This window comes from Siphateles boraxobius, unplaced genomic scaffold (genome assembly GCF_051911475.1).
Source record: "Siphateles boraxobius isolate OS27281-9 unplaced genomic scaffold, OSU_SipBor_1 7, whole genome shotgun sequence".
Classification (NCBI taxonomy): Eukaryota; Metazoa; Chordata; class Actinopteri; order Cypriniformes; family Leuciscidae; genus Siphateles; species Siphateles boraxobius.
In genome coordinates, this window is record NW_027509197.1 from 12,381,152 (window position 1) to 12,398,626 (window position 17,475).

The window sequence follows — 17,475 nt, forward strand, 5'->3', positions numbered from 1 at the left end:
GCGAGATTAATCAGTCTGTCAAATAGAGGATGGGGTGCATCTCCATCTATCTGAATAGCCTACATCTGCTGTTGTTCCGGATCTTGAGGCTGGTTGAGATGTTAAACCTTCGCTATAAGCCTTCTTGGTCTCGTTTCTGCTGTTATTGGTGTTTTTTTTTCACCCTCATTGTAGCTGGTGGAGTGTGTTCTGCAGTAACACATACTGCACACAGATGAGCTGTTGCCAAATTGGACCTCCCCTACACACACACACACACACACACACACACACACACACACTTCAGGCTCCACCCTTTGCCATGACAGCTGTGAGTTTAGTGCCAGTCTTGGTGCCCGTGCAGTGGAGGACTATTTTCACACATATTTGTCCAGCTTGTCTGAGATTGTGTATACTTTTACTTCAGCCAATATTTATTTTACAGGCTTTATTTCGGAAAGTTTCCTTTAAACGAAAGGTAACATTATATGAGGTATGCTGTCACAATTAATCCTGCCAGTTAGTTTTTCAGCATGTAAGCACTAAAACAGTTCACATAACAGATCACATAACAACAAAAATGTAGCATGCATGATCAAACCGTTTTTGGCCAACAATGTAAAAATGTATGTATGTAAATGTAAAAAAAAAAAAATACATTTACATCAAGAACAAACAATACTTTAGACTAATACTTTTATTCAGCAAGGATTTATTAATTGATAAAATGGTCACTTTTACATTGTTACACAGCATTTCTGTTTCAAAATAATCTTGTTCTTTTGAACTTTCTATTCATCAAAGAATCCTGAAAAACTGTATTATGGTTTCTTCAAAAATATTAATAATTTTCAACATTTATAATGAATTAAAAAAAATTCTTGAGCAGCAAAATCAGCATATTAGAATGATTTCTGAAGGATCATGTTACACTGAAGACTGCAGTAATAATGCTGAAAATGCTCAGATTTGCCATAACATGAATAAATTACATTTAAACAATATATTAAAATAGAAAAGTTATTTTAAATTGTAAAACTATTTCATAATATTATAGTTTTCTGTATTTTTGATTAAATAAATGCAGCGTTGGTGAGCAAAAGAGACAAAAAACAAAAAATACAGACCCCCAAAGAGTGGTATGTGTACTAGTGGTCACAAGTCCAAAATCATGTCTTTATGGCTTTTTTAATGCTACTTTACAGTAGATTGCAGATGACTGTCATATAAGAATGTACTATCATCTTTCATAATTATGCATCTTTGATGACTTCAGTATAGAGGCTAGAGGCAGACTGGAAGAGCTCAGATCTGAAATGTGTATCATTGCATTGGTATAGAACTAAAAGCAATCTCTTTGCTTCAGATTTTGGAAGCTTTACTGCGCTTGCTGCTGGTAATGCATTAAACTTGAGATGTATTTCTCCTGCACAGACTGCTGTTGCTTCAGTCTAATCCAGTGGGAGCAGTAGAATATGTGCTGAGAGGGATGTAAAACAATGAAATTGTTTTTCTTTTTATATAGGAATTACAATGGGGATTTTTTCTTCAGTGTTGCTAAAAGGTTCCCAAAATGCATTGTTAGTAATAGTATGAGGCCCCTAAAATGCATTGTTAGTGGTATGTGCAGAAATAATTCTCATTACCTCTCACCATATGTGCAGCAGCAAGCCAGTGGTCCATTCCCACTGGATTCCTCTTTCTAGAGCTGGCCTACTATACCCGAATGACGTCAAGTGATTGTGAAACTAGGGTGGATGCTGGCAGTGTGGACCAAAATGCAGAGAGTCTAGCGGCCTGGATCTTTTTCTGCTTGACAGATTCTTTGTTCCAAGTGATCGTAAATGAGTCCTGATAAAGATCCAGTAGGTTCTCTGTGTTGCTGACCTTTGCAGCATGAGCTTATATCTGACGGCTCGCACTGCGCCCACTCTCAGTACTGAAACTGGAGACGACTGCGGGGCTCTTGAGGACGTAGGAAAAGAGCAGACGAAGAGGAAGCGGCCAGCTAGGATGAAAGGGAGTGAAGCGATTTCAATTAATAGCGTCCCACGAGTCTCGGACGAAAGGACGTCCTTTGTTGGGGCAGGAGCAGGTCAACCATGCGCATCAATCTTCAGTGCAGCACAAGTGCAATATTGCTAATGTTTCGTGAGGGAGGGAGGACTTTGTGCCAATTTGAATCAGCTCATTTAAGTGACATCTGCTGTATAGCAGCCCGAATGTATTGTTGTCAGGTGTGTGGGATCTGTCATCGGCTTAGTATCGCTCATGAATGGCACTTTTCTGAGTCTATGCAGATGTTTGCTCCCTTGGATGTAACAGATATAAGACCAGAGCCTGATTTGTCATCAGAATGATTTGTCATATAATCCCCCCCCGTCTCCATAACATTGTAACCTGTAGAGGTGGAACGAGGTGACTCATGTCAGAGTGTTTGTACACATGGCCTGTTGAGCTTTGCATTGTGATTCAATGTTTTATTTAGGCGTGTTTGGTTCTGTATTATGTTCACATCAATGTGAACTGTCTTACAACAATGTCAGATTTTGCCCTCCTTGCATTGGCTTCCCTTCTAACAGCACTGCCTATATTGTAACCTGCCTATATTGGGTAAAAGATTAAAAGTGTTTACAGCCTCTCAACCAGTGTTGTTTTAAAAAAACATTGGCAGCTGCCACTGGCGGTGACACGGCTTCATCTGTGTGTGTGAGAGGTAAACTGCTGGAGAGGGAGATTCATTGCGTTCATGAACTCAATTTGCTATCAAAATGCATGAATTATTTACAATGACCAAAACTGAATTAGCAACAGATCTTTTCGTCACAATGCCAGTCAAGGACTTGGTTCTGTGCATCAGTTGTTGATTAGATGGAGGCAGATCTGAATGTGAGCTTTCAGTCGATTGTAAGAAAGAGTTTAAGCAATGATTGGAGAAGGCATACGGCACCAGAGAGAAGTCATTACAAAGCAAGATCTGTTAATGATATTTTTTAATTTACGAGGTCAAACGCATGCATGGAAGAATTGATCACAATAAGATCTATAACATGCATTTAGAAAATAGATGAATTTTCACGTCATGCCGACTTTAAGATGAAGTGTAGGTTTTCAGTGTTACAATAATTTGACCTGTTTTACTGTAATTCGCGGTGCACTAAAATAAGCCATTTGTAGATTGTTTGTTTCCCCTGAAAAGAGGAAGTATTGTGGTTCTGTGGTCCTTTAAAACATTGCTCTGTCTGATTGAGTATCTCGACCAGCACAGCAACATGAGCCCAGCCAATGGTGTGAGTTTGGGGGCAGGACTATCTGATTGACCAATGGTACATGGGGTTGGAAAAAGCTTGTTTGAAAACAAGCATAATATTTGCAATTCCATTTGGAGACACAAATTACAAACTCCCAAAAGCTTCTTTGTCATGCTTTCTACCCCATGAAATGCTGTCACTTAAGACATATTGTTGGAAAATAATGCCCTGATAATTTAGGCTGTCAGTCTAAATCACTGCATATCCAACTGTCAGTGCATATCCGATTGAAATCCGATCAGATTAAGCAAGGCAATAAAATCACATCAAATGCAATGTTTACAAATCTGTTTTGAGCTACATTCATATGTGGTTTGAAATGCTATTCAAATCGCATTTCTTGAAATCTATTTCAGACTGACTGCTCTGATCGGATTTCGCGTAGTTTATGTGACTTTCTAACGGCACGTAAAATGTAAACATCAGATGTTGTTATAGGAACAACAAGGTTATGGTTTTGCCGCCACAACAGCATTTAATAAAGCCACGTGTAACAGCCTCCAGCGCGGCGATACACATTGCAAACCCCACCATGTTGCTGTTGTTGTTTTTGGCGTATACCTGCCAACGCTGCATCACTGCCATAAAATCCAATACGGATATTCCGGAAACCGAAAGAGCGGCATGGACACAAATCAGATCTGAACAGTTGCGATACACAATGTGGATGTCAATTTTAGATCAGATTCCAATCGGATACACATATAATCGGATTTGGACTGGCAGTGTGAACATAGCCTTAGTTTTTGAGTTAAATGAATTGCCATTATTAGAGGCTGTGCCCAATGATCTGTTATGAACAGCATTTTTATAAACAATATGATCCACACCTCAATGTTTTACTTGTGTGTTATACAATTCACTTATTTATTTCGCCTTCTTTGACAAACTCTTTAGGTGTGTTCACATTTACCATACAGATTTTGTCAGACAAAAACGGTTTATTTCAATAGGAATCCGCGGAATTGAAAATTTCACACGAGGGCGAAGAATTTCACTCACCCTCATGCTGTTGCAAACCTGTATGACTTGGCAAGAAAGTCGTTTGTGTAACATAAAGGTGAGTAAACGATGACAGATTTAGATTTTGGGGTTAACTAATCCTTTAAGACCACAGATAGTGGAGTGGTTCTTTTTGACGGGCTGCAGCCTTCATTTGAGCTCCTTTAGCCACTGACAGTCAATGAGATTAAGTGTCACATTATACTGCTGCCAAGATTTTATGGACACAGTTGACCTTGGCAGCCTTCATCCCCACGTCCCTCTGAGAGGAGTGGCTGTTTCCCACAGGACACGGGCTAAAGGGAGAGAAGGAATGAATAACCAGAGTTCTATCAGTTGTGCTCAAGGACTACCATCAGCCGAGTGTGAAGTGACACTCTCAATGTGTACTGTTTGTCCTCCTTTTGTGCATAACTGACAAAAGTTTCTCTGCCCTTGCATTCTTATTATAAGGCACCGTATTAAGGGATAATGTACAGTCAACTGCTCATTACAAAGTAAACCAGATGGAATAATCAGGACCCCAATGCGAAGGAAAGGTGTCTTGTTGTAACACCCCAAATGGGTTGGAGTGGTAACGACCTGCTGATTGTATATTATCCTGCTTGGCCTATTACATGGCCACTTACCAAATAAATATTTAAATTAAATATTGATTTGAGTTATATTGTTTCATTATGTGAAAAGAAAGAGACTTGTCGACTGATACAAGAACTGAAAGCACAGCTGGGATATAAGTCAGTGGACCTTATGGTAGGGTAGACGTAATATTTCTTTTAATTAGACATATATTGATGATATTTGTAGGGGCAGTTGTGGCCCAATGGTTAGAGAGTCAGACTGGTAATCTGTTTCTCAATACTTGCAGGAAGTGACTGAGCAACGCACCTATTCCCCAATCGCTCCCTGGGCGCCGCTGCAAAAATGTCTGCCCACTGGTTCGGTTATGTGTATCCATGGTTTGCAGTGTGCGTGTGTGTTCACTACTTACTGCTCCCAACGTGTGTAACTTGAATGGGTTAAATGCAGTTTCGGTTCTGAGTATGGGTTACCATACTTGGCCTTTACATGTCACTTTAATACTGTAAAACCCCCATTTTAGGTGTGTTATGCAGTTTAGTGGTCAGATTACACCAAATTACGTTGACAGCAGAATGATTGAGAAACCGGAATCAAGTATTCCATGTAATACGTTTTTTTTAATTGTTGTTCCACATTATTGATGTTCAGAGCTGATAGAGAGCTTTAAATGTGTTTGTGGTGAGGCAGATTTGCCTTCGGCGCTTTCTGATATTGTTGTGTTCGAGGAGAAGTTTCTGTCTGTCTGTCTGTCAGTGCTGTAGATCACCAAATTGTGATGAAGTTGTCAGCAGTTGCATTTGTTGATGAAAGGTGGTATATCAACATCTAAGTAGTTTGTTTGTCATGATATTTTGCTGATTCATACTGTTGCCACCTGAGGAGCTTTTGTTTCGGTAGATAGGTGGAACAATGCCTCACCCAATGTAAATACAAGTGGGTGTATTTCAGCCATATGTATTTCAGTATTTCAAGATGTTCCAGCCAATCAGCTCTCCTCCTCTGGCAGTGTGCAGATATGGTTTCAGTAAGAGGTAAGGAACAATTTAGTAAGATATAGTGTTTAATTTCTACAGGGTTCCCATGGGTCCTTGAAATCCTTGAAAGTTTATGAATCTGAAAAAAAAAATTCAAGGCCCTTGTGAAAGTGCTTGAATTTATTTTGTACAAGAAGTTTTCTGGAAAAAAAATCCATATTATTCTATCCGGTCCGCTAATGTGTTATTTCACCAACACTTCGTGGCCTATGCATACTAGCTGTGTTTCCCGCGTGAGGTACTTAGTGTTGTACATTGCCATGACGTTCACACACGCACAAAACTACTACGATGGTATCTCAACGTATCACAGACACAGTGAAACATTGCAAGAAAAGGCTGAAACCGCAGAAACATGATGCCTGGATAATGCAAGTTTCAAGATATTTGGCTCACTAAAGAAGATTACAAAGAATGGCTTGCCAGTAGGGTTGACACCCGTCCCGTAATATACCAAATTTTTACTATTTAAAGGTAAAATGATGTGTCCCGTATCAAATCAATGAGTGATACGATTTGTCCCTTATTTTACATAGACCCACCCATTCATTTCCGGGTGATTGCATGTTAGCATGTTTGTTTCCATAGTACGACGGAGTCTAGAGAACATGCGCCGTAAACGGGCGTAACGTTACTTATGCGCGGTTTTTTTAAAACCATTTTGAGCTAACGTCCTCTTCAGATCTGAAAATAGGTATCAATGTCTGTCCAGTAACTAATGATGAACGTACAGCGTACTGCAAAGTTTAATTTGCATACGCAAAGTTGGACTTCTGTCTTAAAGCAATATACCGTGGCAGACAAATCCGTGCTTTTAAAGATATAGGGCTATTGGTTTTTTGTTTTTAAATTTGGATTAATATAATATAATATAATATTCCATACATTGTCAGAGCTTGGTAGACATGTAACGTTTATCTTTGTAGACGTTATTTGACAGATTAATTAATAGATTATAATGTTATTTATTAATGTATCGTTTATAAATATAAATCATATGCTTAATAAATGTTGATCCTATCTGTCATACACAATTTATGGCATTTAAAAAAGTTTTAAAAAGTGCTAAATTATTTAAATAAAAATGGGACAAAAATTAATACAGAATAATGTACTCATAATTTAAGTATTAAATACATTTAAAATGAAAAAAATTATCCCATCCCTGCAGAATTGTCAAAAACAAGATTACTGGTTCAGAATGACTGCTTAAGGCACACCAACATACACTGAAGAGTTGGGGTTAGTAAAATAATGTAAAATAATAATATGCGTTCTGTTGCAAGTTTACATACTTGATCTCATGTTTTCTCATGGTTTATTGTTGAGCTGTCAAGTTGTCATGTTGAAATAATCAGTTCCAAGACCTTGACATTTTTATTTTATTTAATATTTGATTTGATTATTATCATAATTTTTTTCATAGGATATACAAAATATTCTTCAGTTTCATGCAAAACATAAATACAACAAATAGAATATCAGATCTCTGTCATATGGCCAAAAATAAGTGCAAAAAAAAGCTTTTTGCATAGTTATTTGACAGATGAAAAAAACTGTAACAATGTATCTTACACGATGCAACCTTGCTGTCACTTGAAATGTTAAGTCCTTGAATTTGATGGTACCTGGAAAGTCCTTGAATTTGAAGTTAACCAAGGCAAGGTGTGGGAACCCTGTTTACTGTCTGGTCTTTACTGTGGCATCACATGGTCTAATCTGCTTGTTTGAGGGTCCCAACTTGGCAACATTTGGCACCAATGATGTGAGTTTGGAATGGGACTAACTGTTCATTTAAACCAAGAAGTTTCTTATGTTCACCAAGGGTGCCTTTCCTTGATCAAAAATACAGTGAAAACAGTAACATTGTGAAATATTATAATTTAAAATAACATTTTTGTGTTTGAATGTATGTTGAAATGTAATTTATTCCTGTGATGGCAAAGCTGGATTTTCAGCATTTTCAGTCTTCAGTGCCTCAACGTGATCCTTCAGAAATCATTAAGTCACTCAAGGAACATTTCAAATTATTATCAATGTTGAAAACAGATGTGCAGCTTAATATTTTTGTGGAAGCAATGATAGTTTTTTTTTTGAGGATTCTTTGATGAATAAACTTCAAAGGAAAATAATTTATTTGAAATTAAAATCTTTTGTAACATAAATCTCTTTAATGTTACGTGATTAACTTAATACATCCATTCTTGCTGAATAAAATGATTAATTTCTTTAAAAAAACAAAACCTTAACAATTTGTCTTAAATTGTCTTATCATGTCTTAAAGGGTTCATGCATTGAGAAATAAAAATTTCCTGGATCTTTTGACATTCTTTGGTCATTGTACTATAAAAATATCCTTTTCAGAGTTTCAGAACCCAAAACTTTATCGTTAGTCTAAACCGCTTTTATTGATACCAAGCTCAGAAAACGTCTCGTTTCGGATTTTGTCACATTATTACGTCATGTGTGACGAAAGACTGCCTTTGCCGAAGAAGATAAACACCTACTTTTTACATCATTGCCTCTTTAGCCCCGCCCACCTATTTGTGCGTGTCATTACTCTCGCAACAAAACAATAGAGATGCTTCTGAGGATTACAAGATGTTTTGAAGTGCCAAGTTGTGAGAAAACGCAGTCTTTTTATTGCCGTCTTTGTGATCCTAACATTAAGTGGATGAAGAGTGGATGAACTTTATTTTTAACAAATTTCTAGTCAGATCGCATCAGTAAGACACTGCCTGTCCATTTATTCGCTTCATTATTTTTTTTGTTGTTGTTCATGTCCCCTTTAAAGCTCCAGTAAGTAGCTTTTGTAAACAAATATTTGTTAAAACTGTCATTATGTCCTGACAGTAGAATATCAGACAGATAATCTGTGAAAAAATCAAGCTCCTCTGGCTCCTCCCTGTGGTCCTATAGCCATTTGCAGAAATACACCGCTCCTGGTCAGAAACAACCAATCAGAGCCAGGAGGAATGTCTTAGCAGTGTCAATCACGCTCGTGTACGCGCTGATCACCCCTCTCTTGCACAGCGCGAGCGCGTACCGTCGTTCGTGACTCTTCTGTTCGAACTCGTTCATCCAAATGAACGAATCCTTTTTCGAGTCATTTCGTTCATTCAACGAACGAAATGACTCGAAAAAAGATTTGTTCATTTTGATGAACGAGTTCGAACAGGATCACGAACGTGCATCACAGAACAGAGCAAGGCGAGCATTTGTGCTTATAAAACTTCAACTTTTTTATTTATTTTTGAAATGACCGATCGTTTCGCTAGATAAGACCCTTATTCATCGTCTGGTATCGTTTAAAGGCCTTTGAAGCTGCACTGAAACTGTCATTTGGTCCTTGAAACGTTTGTGTCCTATTGAAGTGCATTATATGGAGAAAAGCCCTGGAATGTTTTTAAAAAAAACCTTAATTTCTTTTCGACTGAAGAAAGAAAGACATGGACATCTTGGGTGACATGAGGGTGAGTAAATTATCAGCAAAAGTTTTTTTAAAAGTGAACTAATCCTTTAACGTTATCTTACTAGCTATTTATAACTTATAGAAAGAGTGCAACTTTAGAAAGTTAGCTGCTACATGTATTGCAAAATACATAATGATTTGAGGACAAAGTTTGTAGTCAAAGTATGGACAGGCCATAGTCAATGTAAAGCATATTGTTGATGTTTCGTCCCTATTAGTGAATGTTCCATAACTGTTTATAATCCGCCGTCATCGGTGGTCCTGTTTACTAGCCTGCGCGTTCACGGCAGGCTCCGCTGTGTGGGAGGAGCTGTGGAGGGAGGGCTGTAGCATAGCAGAGAGAAACGGGGTTGGACCTGTAAGTTGTGCTTGTTCAAATTTTCAGGCTAAGTAACATTTTCTCAAAACTCCCTACTGCTGCTTTAATAAATAAAAAATGATACATTAACATTTCAATAAGCAAAGTCTCTCATTCTGGTATTTATTTGATGTATTTTCTCTCTCTAGCCTAGATTTGTTATTTAATCAAATGTAAAGCAGCACAAATAACAATCAAAGAGATAGTAGTTAGTAAGTGTCAGACTCTAGGGGGTTGTTGGAGAGTGGGTTGTTTTTTTAAAGGATATTTTAGATATTTGCAAGTGGTACTGTGTTATTTTTGTTCAGCATGACCAAAGAAGCGACCTAGTAGCGGTCGGCTGTTAATGCTAGCGACCCACTGTTTCAGTCCTGACCTAATCTTGTAAGGCAGCCAAGTGTGTTCTGGGACGAGATTGTGAGAGAGTGACAATGGGGGTAGAGTTCGCATGATAGAGCATCAACCATCACTGCTTGTGCTGTCTCTGTCAGCTCAAATAGTGGCAGACGTGTCTCTGACTGCATGATAACTACAGAGTTATCTGTGTTCCCAAATCTCAGCTTGAACAAATTTCTGCTTGGCCTTGTCGGTGCAATCCGAGCGGCACAAGTTGTTCTGTCTTGACCTGTAAATGGTTGAATCGCTGAGATCTTACCTTGATGTAACCACGCAACCCATTTTGTTATTGGTTTTATAGAGGATTCATAAAAAGCAGCAAAATTGTAGGCTTGCCAGAAGGCCAGATCGTAAAAAGAGAGAGTATGAATAGAAGAAACTTTCTGGCGTGTTGATAATGTTGAAATCCGTGCTTGGAAAATCTAACCTCATTTGCTTTTGGTTCACTCGTCTAATGTTGTTGTTTCCCGTCGTGCCAAGCTTTCTCCTCTGTTCCCTGTGTGGTGGACCGGGGGAAGAATGAGAGGATGGAGATCAGGATGCAGGTTTATGGTCTTCTTCCCTCTCTGTTTATTGATTCATTGCGACGTTTATTTTACTAGCTAGGTATCTGACTGTGAGCAGTGTCAGCTGGTTAAGGTCAAACTCTTGTTCAAGGTGAATGAGAAATGTAGAGATGTTGGCAGTATCATTTTAATTTAAAAGAAAAGAGTTCGGTGTGATTCATTTTAGTGGATCCGTTCGGACAATACATGTTAGTCAACACGTTCAAAATGATTCATTTGAGTTATGAGTGGAGAAATTTTACTGCTCTTTTCACTGTTATTTAAATTGTTTTCTAGTTTCATTAATTACGAAATCTATGTGTGAAATCTGTTATATTAGAAGACATTTTTCCCCTCTTAACAAATGTAATGTACCAGTTAGCTACTTTTTTGTATTAACTTTTATTGCAACCACTGTTACAAAAGGGTAGCTTGACTAATTTGAAACTTTAGCTTCCCAATCCACAATCTACTCTCATAATTCAAAGTTAGTTTCAGCACTGGGAGTAACAGTATCCTCTATATATCCAGGTCTAAGAGTGAACTCCTTACACAGAAAATCATTTGATCGTGTTTTGACATGTCTGGAACAGCTGTGGTAATGCAAGGAGAGACATAATTACATCCCAGCTGTTTTTCCCTCTAACACGTCCAGCTCTGATGTAAAGGAGAGACAAATGTTTCTGGATGTTCATAGGAAATTGTTGAAGTTTGTTCAGATTGACACCTTTATTTTGTTTAACTTGTTTATTGACTGAAAAATAGGTTTTGTCTGTTCTTTTCAGTCAGAAGTGTCATTCTGTGGAAGCTTTCTGGAAATTGTCAGAAAAGTTCAAGATTTAGGCCAAAGTTCAGAAGAAATTTTCCAACTCTCTGAAAGTTGTAAAGGAGAAATTAGATGTTGGGGCAGAAAGTCTTTATATGTTTAGTAAGGAAAGGGAGCGTGTATTAGACACTAAAAGTGTGTGCACACACAAGCCCACACACATAAAGTTGGATTAAGCATATTGTTACCTGTTAGGGTAAGTGTACCCATTAAGCCCATGTACCCTTTACGCCCACTTTCAAAAGTACCAATTAAGCCCATGCCAGACTTATGACTTTATTCCTAAATTATCTTAATTTTATATTCTAAAATGTACATCAACCAATTAACACATTTTCAAATGAGAGATAAATCTTGCATTTTAACTAATGATTTTTCTTATAAACTGTCAATAATTATCTATGAAAAAAACCTAGTCCTTGGTGGGTACACTTACATTTAATAGGTAAAATTTTACCCCACTATTTTTAAACTGAATATTTAAAAATATTTAATTATAATTATTGTTAACATTAAATATTGAAATATATTATTCATTTGTCAGTCTTTACAACTTCACTATACACTATCTCTCAAAGCCCCTGCTCTCTCTCTCTCTCTCTCTCTCTCTCTCTCTCTCTCTCTCTCTCTCTCTCTCTCTCTCTCTCTCTCTCTCTCTCTCTCTCCCCTCTCTTTCCCTCTCTCTTTCTCTCTTTCTCTGTCTGTCTGTGTGTGTGTGTGTGTTTTGAGGGTTTACCTCGTTTGTGACGTCATGGCCTAGACCCTCCTAACACCATCCCAGAGACAGAATCTCATTGGGTGGCTGAAGAGGGGCATCATGCGCATTGTGTCCTCAGAGTCCGAAAGGGTGCAATTAGGGCTGGGTGATATGGCATCAAATATGAACACAATATTATTTTCCATATTGATCAATATATATATATATATATATATATATATATATTCATCACCGTATACAGTATATTTTGATAATACTACCAGATTGAAGAGTATCCCGACAATGACTGAAGCTTGGAGAAACCTAATATTTGAAGAGGCACAACCTATACATAAAAGTTCACTATTTTATTTTATTTATTTATTTTATTTATTTATTTATTTTTTTTTTATTATTCATTGATGATCATCTTGTGCATTTACCCACAAATATGCGTTCTGTGTTAACCGGCCCCTAATCTGCACTTCATTGCTTTTAAGAAACCCAAGCCACTTCCATATAATTTACATTAGGCTAAGAATTTTTAAACAGTAAAAAACATCTCTTGCCATCACTTCTTGGCTTGTTACTGTATGGGAATTTCATGAGACAAAGTACAAATGAAGAGTTAATCATGTGTATGTGATATTGAATCTGTGTAATGGATATGATCCACTCGACTGGCCTTTTAGATAAAACATCCTGTTCTTGGGGTTGTCCAACTCATGTAGCAGCATGTGTAGCATTGGTTATCCTGTTGTAGATACCTAAATGTAATGATGAGAGTTCAGTTTCAGTCGTACAATAGGTCAGCAGCAAACCTAGTAATTTACTATTAAACTTAAAGGTGCCATAGGACATCTGGGAAAATGCTTACTTTAGCCTGATAGCACTAAAAGCGTACATCCCACCCTCCCTGCCATAGACATATTTATAATTTTAGAGAAAACTTTATAGTAGTTAGTAACAGCTACAATACCAAACGTAAACAGATTCTTAAGAACGGACTTAGATGCAGCAAGTTTTCGGTTTGTTTAGCTAGCAAAACTTGTCAGTGTGTAATAATATTTCTTGCATGCCAGGGGTTCCACGATGAGAGTCTGGTTGTTGTTGCTGCATGCCTGCCATTCTCGCTCAGTCTGCACTGTGTATGTGAAAGCACTGATGACTTATTATGTCTGCGTAAACAGGCTGCGCAGTGGTATGCAAACACACTTTGGAAGACATGCCATAGGACCGTTCGGACCGAACGCAACGATTGAACGAACATCCTATGGTCTAAAATATATTTAGACCGCTTAACAGAGTGATTGCTATCAGGATATGAGGAGACTTTCAACCAGCGTAAAAATTTTTTTCTGCAGAGAATCACCTACGTGCCGCTTTAATGCGAGTGGGATGGCTGCCCAATGAAAAGGTTCTTTAATCCTCTATCACACCAAGTGAGCTGCCTGTGTAGGCAGCATTTTAGGGTATCATGGGTGTGTTCCCAACTTCCCAATGTAAATTTTGAGTACATTTGCATGCCTTTTGCATGCCTTTTGCAGATATATCAATCCCAGAATGCATAGCAACAACAAAGCCTTTGTGCTGTTGTCATTTGGCTCATGGATACCATGTCAGCATTGAAACATTTCCACTATTGCGTGCTTCTTAATGCTCAGCATGTGTGTGTTCTGAATCAGATCGCTCTGACCCTCCAGTGGCGCCAACCGTGGTGCGCAGAAACTAATCAGCTCCTCTGCGATTAAACCCAGACATACACACACCATTGTGTGTATGAATGTGATAAAGACTGCGGTGTGAAAGTAGAGATGGTTCATGGATTTGTGGGATAGAATTTCAAAGCAGGTCTGGTGAAGTTATGATGGGTCTTCAGCACTCCTGCCTAAGGCGTAGCAATTTTTTAATTCTGTCCGATACAAATAAGCTGATCATTATTTTTATTTTGTCTAAAAAAGAAAAAGAAAACACTGAAAATTATTAGTAAACGTACAAGTATTATTAAATTATTAGTGTTATCTTTTTTATTTTTTAAGTTTTCATTTAAAATTTTCACATACAATTTAAAGGGCACCTATTATGCCCCTTTTTACAAGATGTAATATTGGTCTCGGGTGTCCCCAGAATGTATTTGTGAAGTTTCAGCACAAAATACCCCATAGTTAATTTATAATAACCATTTGAAAATGTCATTTTTGGGGCCTGTTTTAAAAAGAGCTGTTTTGTATGGAAGCTTATGTGTAGCAATATTCAATTTGAAATGTAATATGCAAAATGATAATGCAATATGTAAAATGACAATGCAATATGTAAAATGGCAATGCATTTCTGTATTTAAATTTACATTTTCCATTACATTTGTGCAACGTTTGGTGCAAAATGAAAATGATAATTCAACTATATAATTTACATTTGCCATTTCATACATATGTTTTAATATGTAAATTGAATACATATTTTAACGCTTTATAAGTTGCAAAATTAAAATGAAAATGTATTCAAGAAATTATTAGATCTGTTTAAAATGTTCAAGCAAAAACTGTAGCAAAATGATATTTTAAATGTTATTTTTCTTAATTGCATTTACACTCACAGTTAAGACACTTGCGATTGCATTTTCATTAAATGTCCCGCAATGAATGTAGCAAAATTCAATGTGCAATTTGAAAATGCATTCCGAGCCGATCACGCCCCTGCCCCGCCCCCTTACTTACTTCATTTGTGCTGTTACTTTGCTTTATTGTTTGTGCTGCTTCAATTTTTTAGATATTTAAAGAATATTTACAGGTCATTCTGATGTCACCCAGCCCCCCACATCCTCCAAATAAAATAGTCTCGTTCGTTTGTGCCTGTTAAAGTTTTGTTTGTGCAGCTTCGTTTTTTTAAAATATTTAGACCAATTATAGAGGATGGCATCGAAACCCATCTGATTCCGTGATGGCCCTATATATTTATAAATATCTGATCAATATGCTTTATAAAATAGAAAAGGGAGATGGTTAAACATCAAATGAGTCACTTTATTGAAGATTACATTCAGATATGGTGAAATAAAGAGCGGCCACATTTTCCGGTATGAATATGACCCGTCAGATTCCGCGACACATCTAGTATATTTATCAATATATCTAATCAATATGCTTAATAAAATATAAATGGGAGATGGTCGTACATCACATGAGTCACTTTATTGAACATTACAGTCAGTTATGAAGAAATAAAGAGTGGTCAAATTTTTTGGTAACGGTAGCTATGAATTTGACCCATCATATTCTGTGATCTCAGAGTATTAGGCCAATGCATGTGTAAAGAAAACCTATAGGATCTCCAACATTATTTGGTAATTATAGTTAATAGTAATAAGAATAAAGTTAAGCATATGTATCAGACAATGAGGATATTTAATTCAAAACGAAACAATCATTAACAGAGTCCTGCATCACACAACAACAGCGCAGCATAATGTTGACATCAAACGGGTGATGAGGCAGAACATTCTCCCAGGCGGTCCAACAACGCACTGGTTCTATCACCTGCAGACGCCGCGTAATAATCTTCGGAAACACTACAATTTCTCTGTTCACGATCCCCTTCATCTGCCAGTAAATGTACGCTCGTATCAGCCCTGCCGCCGCCATGTTTCCTTCCAACACCTCAAAATGTTGCCGAGCCCCGCCCTGATGCAGTGATTGACAAGAGCGGGAGGGAGGGAGGGGGCGGGGCAGGGGCGTGATCGGCTCGGAATGCATTTTCAAATTGCACATTGAATTTTGCTACATTCATTGCGGGACATTTAATGAAAATGCAATCGCAAGTGTCTTAACTGTGAGTGTAAATGCAATTAAGAAAAATAACATTTAAATTATCATTTTGCTACAGTTTTTGCTTGAACATTTTAAACAGATCTAATAATTTCTTGAATACATTTTAATTTTAATTTTGCAACTTATAAAGCGTTAAAATATGTATTCAATTTACATATTTTAAACATATGTATGAAATGGCAAATGTAAATTATATAATTGAATTATCATTTTCATTTTGCACCAAACATTGCACAAATGTAATGGAAAATGTAAATTTAAATAGAGAAATGCATTGCCATTTTACATATTGCATTGTCATTTTACATATTACATCATCATTTTGCATATTACATTTCAAATTGAATATTGCTACACATAAGCTTCCATAGTTTTGGTGTGTACCACCTTAAATGTAAATGAACTGCATATCCCCGCCCAGCCTTTGGATGAGGGTGTAACTTGCATACCTATGGCAATAAACAGTCGGTAGCAGGGTGTCCGCGGGTCCTTAAAAAGTCGTAAAAAGTCTTAAATTAGATTTTACAAATTTAAGGCCATAAAAAGTCTTAAAAAGTCTTATTTTTACTTTTGAAAGGTCTTAAATTTTCGATGGCAATTTGACTTAGACATATCTAAATGTTTTCCAAATTAAAACTATCTAATTAGCGTACTTTTTTATTTATTATTCGTTCTTTGTGGATTTGCTTGTTCACGTGACATTTAGCGTCACATTTATGGCAGCATTACGCGAAACAGCAGGAGAGAAGGAGAAGAAAGCTGGTTATTTTCAGTTCAATTATAAGTTCATTATGTGTGTAGTGGTGTGCGATTTGTATTGTCTATTATGATATTGTAGTCATTGTTTTATTGTAACGTTAACTATGTACGAGGGTGCACTGCGAGCTGACATCGCATTGTCTCTGCTTGCTTTCACTGCGTGATGTGTCAGTGCATGTTATAGATATTTTCCCTAATAGACGTATAAAGTTTTTGTATTTTATCATATGTTGTTATCATACAACATCAGCATACATCATTGTTACATCAGCAAGAGGGCTGTTTTCCCGTGCACAATAGCAAATATGATATTTATTTTATATAACAGTTAACTTAAATTAACATTGTGAGTTACATTTTATAAACAATATTGTCAATATTGTTTATTTTCCCTTTATTTCGCTGACGAGAATTTCAAAATGAAACTGTAGCAAAGTCTTAATGCAAAAGACAGTGATGATTTCTTGACTGAAATCCGCGTTTTGAATGAATAATTTTAACGCTTCAATGAACAATCACTTGCACTTCCTGAATGAATCAGCCGTTTAAACAAATCCGTTGAATGAATGACTCCCTGAGACTTGCCGCCGCCTACTGGCGGGTTTAGTTTCACATTTAAAGTATCCTGTAATTAAAATGTTACAATTAGAAATCAGTTCATATTTAAATATTGAATTAAGAATTGAA

General features: G+C 37.0%; 1 protein-coding gene across 4 annotated transcripts in view; it reads left to right on the plus strand.

Moving 5' to 3' along the window:
* raph1a (Ras association (RalGDS/AF-6) and pleckstrin homology domains 1a) overlaps nt 1-17,475 on the plus strand; it is a 77,559-nt gene that overhangs the window by 634 nt on the left and 59,450 nt on the right. The gene's annotated exons all lie outside the window — the stretch shown is intronic.